Source organism: Nicotiana tabacum, unplaced genomic scaffold, assembly GCF_000715075.1.
Source record: "Nicotiana tabacum cultivar K326 unplaced genomic scaffold, ASM71507v2 Un00010, whole genome shotgun sequence".
Taxonomy (NCBI): Eukaryota; Viridiplantae; Streptophyta; class Magnoliopsida; order Solanales; family Solanaceae; genus Nicotiana; species Nicotiana tabacum.
Window position 1 is genome coordinate 219,001 of NW_027438248.1, and position 5,811 is coordinate 224,811.

A 5,811-nucleotide genomic window follows, 5' to 3' on the forward strand; every position below is an offset into this window, starting at 1 on the left:
GGGCGGATACTATGGTTCCTTAGGTCGTATTTGATAGTCCGGAAAAATATTAGGCGTTGGGGTCAGGAGGTCCCGGGACCACTCGGAAGGAGTGGGCTATAATACACAAAAATATGGGATCGCGCGGAATTCTAGTTGTTTGGCCAAAAAACGTAAAAAATGAGGAACGATCATGGCGGGGCGGATACTTTGGTTCCTTAGTTCGTATTTGATAGTCCGGATAAATTTTAGGCAATTGGGGTCCGGAGGTCCCGGGACCACTCGGAAGGTGTGGGCTATAACACACAAAAATATGGGAATCGCGCGGAAGTCTTTTTCAGTAACTTGCGAAAAATGTGGAAAGATCTTGGCAGGGCGGTGACTATGGTTCCTTTGGTCTTATTTGATAGTCCGGAAAAATATTAGGCGATAGGGGTCCGGAGGTCCCGCGACCACTCGGAAGGCGTGGGCTATAACACACAAAAATATGGGAATCTCGCGGAATTCTAGTTGTTTGGCCGAAAAACGCAAAAAATGAGGAACGATCATGGCGGGGCGGATACTATGGTTCCTTAGGTCGTATTTGATAGTCCGGAAAAATTTTAGGCGATAGGGGTCAGGAGGTCCCGGGACCACTCGGAAGGCATGGGCTATAACACATAAAAATATGGGAATCGCGCGAAATTCTAGTTGTTTGGCCGAAAAACGCAAAAAATGAGGAACGATGATGGCGGGGTGGTTACTATGGTTCCTTAGGTCGTATTTTATGGCCCGGTAAATTTTTAGGCGATCGGGGTTCGGGGTTCCCGGGACCCTTTGGAAGGCGTGGGCTAAAGCACACGAAAATATAGAAATCGCTAGGAATTCTAGTTTTTTGGCTGAAAAACGCAAAAGACTAGGAACGATCATGGCGGGGTGGTGACTATGGTTCATTAGGTCGTATCTGAGAGTCCAGAAAATTTTTAGGTGATCCGGCTCCGGGGGGCCCGACCCACTCGGAAGGCGTGGGCGATAGCACCCAAATATATGGCAATCGGGCGGAATTCTAGTGTTTTGGCCAAAATATGCAAAAAAAATAAGGAACGATCATGGCGAGACGGTGACTATGGTTCCTTAGGTCCTAATTGATGGCCCGAAAACTTTTTAGGCGATCCGAGTCCGGCGGCCCGGCCCACTCGGAAGGCGTGGACAATAGCACACAAAAATATGGTAATCGAGCGGAATTCTACTTTCTTGGCCGAAAAACGCAATAAATGAGGAACGATCAAGGCTGGGCGGTGACTATGGTTCCTTAGGTCGTATTTGATGGCCCGGAAAATTTTAGGCTATCGGGGTCCACGGCTTCCGGTACCACTCGGAAGGCGTAAGCTATAGCACACTAAAATATGCAAATCGCGCGGAGTTCTAGTTATTTGGCCGAAAAATGCAAAGCATTTGGAACGATCATGGTGGGGCGGTGACTATTGTACCTTAGGTCGTATTTGATAGTCCGGAAAACTTTTAGGCGATCGGGGTCCGCGGCTCCCCGGATCACTTGGAAGGCGTGGGTATAGCACACGAAAATATGGGAATCGGGCGTAATTCTAGTTTTTTTGGCCGAAAATGCAAAAAATGAGAAACGGTGATGGCAGGGCGGTTACTATGGTTCATTAGGTCGTATTTGAAGGCCAGAAAAAGTTTTAGGCGATCGGGGTCCGGGGGTCCCGGAACCACTTGGAAGGGTGGGCAATAGCACACAAAAATATTGTAATCGGGCGGAATTCTAGTTTTTTTGGCCGAAAAACGCTACAAATGAGGAATGATCATGGCTGGGCGGTGACTATGGTTCCTTAGGTCGTATTTGATTGTCCGGAAAAATTTTAGGCGATAGGTGTCCGGAGTTCCCGGGTTCACTTCGAAGGCGTGGGCTATAAGACACGAAAATATGGGAATCGCGCGGAATTCTAGTTTTTTGGCCGAAAAACGCAAAAAATGAGGAAGGATCATGGAGGGGCGGATACTATAGTTCCTTAGGTCGTATTTGATAGTCCGGAAATATATTAGGCGTTGGGGTCAGGAGGTCCCGGGACCACTCGGAAGGAGTGGGCTATAACACACAAAAATATGAGATCGTGCGGAATTCTAGTTGTTTGGCCAAAAAACGCAAAAAATGAGGAACGATCATGGCGGGCGGATACTATGGTTCCTTAGTTCGTATTTGATAGTCCGGAAAAATTTTAGGCAATAGGGGTCCGGAGGTCCCGGGACCACTCGGAAGGTGTGGGCTATAACACACAAAAATATGGGAATCGCGCGGAAGTCTTTTTCAGTAACTTGCGAAAAATGTGGAAACATCTTGGCAGGGCGGTGACTATGGTTCCTTTGGTATTATTTGATAGTACGGAAAAATATTAGGCGATAGGGGTCCGAAGGTCCCGCGACCCCTCGGAAGGCGTGGGCTATAACACACAAAAATATGGTAATCGCGCGGAATTCTAGTTGTTTGGTTGAAAAATGCAAACAATGAGGAACGATCATGGCGGGGCGGATACTATGGTTCCTTAGGTCGTATTTGATAGTCCGGAAAAATTTTAGGCGATAGGGGTCAGGAGGTCCCGGGACCCCTTGGAAGGCATGGGCTATAACACACAAAAATATGGGAATCGCGCGGAATTCTAGTTGTTTGGCCGAAAAACGCAAAAACTGAGGAACGATCATGGGGGGGTGGTTACTATGGTTCCTTAGGTCGTATTTGATGGCCCGGTATATTTTTAGGCGATCGGGATTCGGGGTTCCCGGGACCCCTTGGAAGGCGTGGGCTAAAGCACACGAAAATATGGAAATCGCGCGGAATTCTAGTGTTTTAACTGAAAAACGCAAAAGACTAGGAACGATCATGGCAGGGTGGTTACTATGGTTCCTTAGGTCGTATTTGATAGTCCGTAAAATTTTTAGGCGATCCGGCTCCGGGGGGCCCGACCCACTCGGAAGGCGTGGGCGATAGCACACAAAAATATGGGAATAGGGCGGAATTCTAGTTTTTTTGGCCAAAAAATGCAAAAATAAGGAACGATCATAGCGAGACGGTGACTATGGTTCCGTAGGTCCTAATTGATGGCCCGAAAACTTTTTAGGCGATCCGAGTCCGGCGGCCCGGCCCACTCGGAAGGCGTGGACAATAGCACACAAAAATATGGTAATCGAGCGGAATTTTAGTTTTTTGGCCGAAAAATGCAATAAATGAGGAACGATCGTGGCAGGGCGGTGACTATGGTTTCTTAGGTCGTATTTAATAGCCCGAAAAATTTTAGGCTATCGGGGTCCACGGCTCCCGGGACCACTCGGAAGGCGTAAGCTATAGCACACTAAAATATGCAAATCGCGCGGAGTTCTAGTTTTTTGGCCGAAAAATGCAAAGCATTTGGAACGATCATGGTGGGGCGGTGACTATTATACCTTAGGTCGTATTTGATAGTCCGGAAAAATTTTAGGCGATCGGGGTCCGCGGCTCCCCGGACCACTTGGAAGGCGTGGGTATAGCACACGAAAATATGGGAATCGGGCGTAATTCTAGTTTTTTGGCCGAAAAATGCAAAAAATGAGAAACGGTGATTAGGTCCCGGCCCGAAAAAGTTTTAGGCGATCGGGGTCCGGGGGTCCCGGAACCACTTGGAAGGGTGGGCAATAGCACACAAAAATATTGTAATCGGGCGGAATTCTAGTTTTTTGGATGAAAAATACAACAAATGAGGAATGATCATGGCTGGGCGGTGACTATGGTTCCTTAGGTCGTATTTGATTGTCCGAAAAAATTTTAGGCGATAGGGGTCCGGAGTTCCCGGGTTCACTTCGAAGGCGTGGGCTATAAGACACGAAAATATGGGAATCGCGCGGAATTCTAGTTTTTTGGCCGAAAAACGCAAAAAATGAGGAACTATCATGGCGGGGAGGATACTATGGTTCCTTAGGTCGTATTTGATAGTCCGAAAAAATATTAGGCGATAGGGGTCAGGAGGTCCCGGGACCACTCGGAAGGCGTGGGCTATAACACACAAAAATATGGGATCGCGCGGAATTCTAGTTGTTTCGCCAAAAAACGCAAAAAATGAGGAACAATCGTGGCGGGGCACATACTATGGTTCCTTAGGTAGTATTTGATAGTACGTAAAAATTTTAGGCGATAGGGGTCCGGAAGTCCCGGGACCACTCGGAAGGTGTGGGCTATAACACACAAAAATACGGGAATCGCGCGGAAGTCTTTTTCAGTAACTTGCAAAAAATGTGGAAAGATCTTGGCAGGGCGGTGACTATGGTTGCTTTGGTCTTATTTGATAGTCCGGAAAAATATTAGGCGATAGGGGTCCGGAGGTCCCGCGACCACTCGGAAGGCGTGGGCTATAACACACAAAAATATGGGAATCGCGCGGAATTCTAGTTGTTTGGCCGAAAAACGCAAAAATGAGGAACGATCATGGCGGGGCGGATACTATGGTTCCTTAGGTCGTATTTGATAGTCCGGAAAAAATTTAGGCGATAGGGGTCAGGAGGTCCCGGGACCACTCGGAAGGCATGGGCTATAACACACAAAAATATGGGAATCACGCGGAATTCTAATTGTTTGGCTGAAAAACGCAAAAAATGATGAACGATCATGGCGGGGTGGTTACTATGGTTCCTTAGGTTGTATTTGATGGCCCGAAAAATTTTTAGGCGATCGGGGTTCGGGGTTCCTGGGACCCCTTGGAAGGCGTGGGCTAAAGCACACGAAAATATGGAAATCGCGCGGAATTCTAGTTTTTTGGCTGAAAAACGCAAAAGACTATGAACGATCATGGCGGGGCGGTGACTATGGTTCCTTAGGTTGTATTTGATAGTCTGGAAAATTTTTAGGCGATCTGGCTCGGGGGGCCCGACCCACTCGGAAGGCGTGGGCGATAGCACACAAAAATATGGGAATCTGGCGGAATTCTAGTTTTTTTGCCAAAAAATGCAAAAAATGAGGAACGATCATGGCGAAGCGGTGACTATGGTTCCTTAGGTCCTAATGGATGGCCCGAAAATTTTTTAGGCGATCCGAGTCCGGCGGCCCGGCCCACTCGGAAGGCGTGGGCAATAGCACACAAAAATATGGTAATCGAGCGGAATTCTAGTATTTTGGCCGAAAAACGCAATAAATGAGGAACGATCATAGCGGGGTGGTGACTATGGTTCCTTAGGTTGTATTTGATGGCCCGGAAAATTTTTAGGCGATCGGGGTTCGGGGTTTCCGGGACCCCTTGGAAGGCGCTGGCTAAAGCACACGAAAATATGGAAATCGCGCGGAATTCTAGTTTTTTGGCTGAAAAACGCAAAAGACTAGGAAAGATCATGGCGGGGCGGTGACTATGGTTCCTTAGGTCGTATTTGATAGTCTGGAAAATTTTTAGGCGATCCGGCTCCGGGGGGCCCGACCCACTCGGAAGGCGTGGGCGATAGCACACAAAAATATAGGAATCAGGCAGAATCCTAGTTTTTGGCCAAAAAATGCAAAAAATGAGGAACGATCATGGCGAGGCGGTGACTATGGTTCCTTAGGTCCTAATTGATGGCCCGAAAAGTTTTTAGGCGATCCGAGTCCGGCGGCCTGGCCCACTCGGAAGGCGTGGGCAATAGCACACAAAAATAGGCTAATCGAGCGGAATTCTAGTTTTTTGGCCGAAAAACGCAATAAATGAGGAACGATCATGGCGGGGCGGTGACTATGGTTCCTTAGGTCGTATTTGATGGACCGGAAAATTTTAGGCGATCGGGGTCCACGGCTCCCGGGACCACTCGGAAGGCGCAAGCTATAGCACACTAAAATATGCAAATCCC